Below are 2741 nucleotides of genomic sequence, written 5' to 3' on the forward strand. Positions count from 1 at the left end.
AAAACTAAACAAAGCTCCCTATTGAGTAGACTTAAGGATGATCGATGTAACAGTATTTCTATACTGCCTCAACTTTTTTTTCTCTAAAAACACTCAGGGGAAAGTATAAGGTGATACCAATCCTTACATGATACCATGATACCAACTTGCAAAATTCAAATTTGAGCATGTCAAAAAATTCTGAAACTAATCATGAATGTTCACAACACATATGTCAATAACCCCTAAAAAATTCAGATCAAAATTCGACATACACAAAGAGAAACAAAAAGAAAAGGACAAATCCATCATGAATAGTGTCAAAAGAAGACAAAAACAAAAATGACACTATTCACATCTGAATTTGTCTTTTCTATTTCTCCTTGTGTATTCCGAATTTTGATCTGAATTTTTTAGGAGTTGTTGACATATATGTCGTGAACAACCATGATTATTTTCAGAATTTTTTGACATGTTTTGAATTTTACAAATTGGTATCATGGTAGAATGTATAAACTGGTATCACCTGATACTTTTCCTCCCCCTCACGTCTAGACTTATTTAGGTCACATGATCTTTCATTTTCCAAGATGTAGGCCGCATGATCTTTTATTTTCCAAGATGTAGGCTGCAGGATCTTTTATTTTCCACGATGTAGGCCGCAGGATCTTGTATTTTGCATGATGTAGGCCGCAAGATCTTTTATTTTGGACCCTAATAAGTGCCGCGCGTGTGGCACGAACACATGCCAACTCCGAGCAGTTTTTACGGCAAGTTTAATCACACGAGGACAGCAACTTTCTTTTTCGATGGCATGTTTCAGTTTTTTGGGGGGTTTGTTTATTTTCTTTCTTTTTTTTTGAACTCACTACGACCTTTATTTAAACATCCCAACTGGGAATATCGTCCGCTACAATCTGCAAAATGCAGTCAGGTGGTTCAGACAGCCACACATTACAGAGATTATTCGCCACACATTCCCTAGCTAACCTATGAGCTGCATTATTCGCAGATCTTCTCACCCAGGTCACTTTCCACCTATCCCTTGACGCCAACAGTTGCTTTACCTCTTCAATGATCGGTCCCAGCAGCGACAGATCCTTTTCTTGCCTCTGTAACTTGCAAACGATCTCACGGCAGTCCATTTCAACATGTAGATTTTGTATGTTTAGTTCGTCCGCTAGTTGGACTGCCCTTTTGCATGCATACAGTTCGATCCTTGCCGGCTCTGTGCATTGAGGAAACACCTGACATGCGCCACCCAGGAAAGCACCTTCTTGATTCCGCAGAACCACTCCTACTCCTCCCAGCTCGCCAGCCTTTTCTTTTCAATTGACAACTTTTGTTGTAAAAATGTCAGGGCGGGAGAGCTTCGTGCCACATGTGTGGCACTTATCATTTGAGTTTATTTTAATACTACGTCGGGAGGAGGAGTTCAGGGCTGCTCCCCGAGTGCGCGAGCCCGGCCCCAGGACCGCATCCGCCCGCCCACCATGGTCGCACGGACACGCGAGCCCGGCCCCAGGCCTGCACCCCGTTCCTCTTCCTCGCGTCGAGCATGAACGGGGACAACCATGGCCACACGCACGCGCTCAATCTTTTTGCAGTGTAGATTTTTGTTGGAGCTGAGAGAAATCGACGGCTAGAGACAGGTGTTACACAGCGGCGTGCGGGGAGAGGGCGGCAGAATCTTTTAGTTTGCGGTATGTAAACCGTCCTCGGGCTTGTAGAAGTATGGGTCGGAGGCTCGCGTTTTGGGTGCCCCTTAAAATGTATAAGGGTCCGCGGACTTTTATTGTGTCTGTTCTTAATAAAAAAATATCTGAAATCATAAACCCGTTGGAATTTTACAGGTTTGGCCCACATACAGTTACGTGAGGTTTTTACGTAATGGCTGGTTTGGACGTAATTAATTGGTTTAGGATTAGTGGCTGGGGCCTACCTCGGTTAAAATGGGGGGAGAAGAGTATTTATGGAGGGGTAAGTAAGATTACGTAGGATCTTTTTGTAGGTGTAGAATTATCGTTTTAAGAAGTCTACTGGAGATGCTCTTACTGGTCACTAAACGCGCAGACCACAGCAGCCGCCAGCGCGAACACCAGGCCCACTGTGCCCGGGAGCGACGAGCCACCGTTCTCCCTGCAGGTACACCGACAGCGTCGCCTTTGACCCCGAGCCGGCCGGTGTCTGCACCTCCGGCGTGGCGGCGCCAGCAGCACGGCCACCACCGTTGCACTTGCTCGCTGGCGGGGTCTGCACGTTGCACGCCTTGGGGAGCTCGAGCGCGCGCGTCTTGTTGATGGTCATTCCGCCGAGCGACGATGAGTCGCCGCCAAGCGCGCTGCAGAGGCACTGGGGCTGACTGCACCACGGAGCCGAGCTGGGAGCAGCAGGACTTGGTGGGCGCCGCGTCGTTGCCGTTGATGTAGTTCATGCACAGCAGCACAGGTACAGGCCGACGAGCGCCGTCGTGCACCCGGACTGCGCCGACGCCGACGCCACCAGCAGGGCCGCTGCCACCGCAGTGGCCAGGAGGATGCTGCTGCCGGACATGGCTCTCGCCGCCATTGATTTCTCTTCCCCTCGGATTGATATTTTTTGAGCGAGAGGCTTTTCACTTTACCTAACTGTCAGCTGACTGAGTTTTATATTTTGGGTCAGTCAATTTTTTAACCGTTGATTGCTGCTCCAAGATGCATGCTAGTTTTTTTTCTTTTTTTAGTAACAGTTTTTTTTTTCTGTTGTGTGTGCTGTTCTGTATC

General features: G+C 47.6%; 1 pseudogene; it reads right to left on the reverse strand.

Annotated features, from left to right (window-relative positions):
* Positions 1–2030: 2030 nt before the first annotated feature.
* On the reverse strand, positions 2031–2547 carry LOC119310306 (annotated as a pseudogene).
* Positions 2548–2741: the final 194 nt, after the last annotated feature.

The sequence above is a fragment of the Triticum dicoccoides genome, chromosome 5B, assembly GCF_002162155.2.
Source record: "Triticum dicoccoides isolate Atlit2015 ecotype Zavitan chromosome 5B, WEW_v2.0, whole genome shotgun sequence".
Lineage (NCBI taxonomy): Eukaryota > Viridiplantae > Streptophyta > Magnoliopsida > Poales > Poaceae > Triticum > Triticum dicoccoides.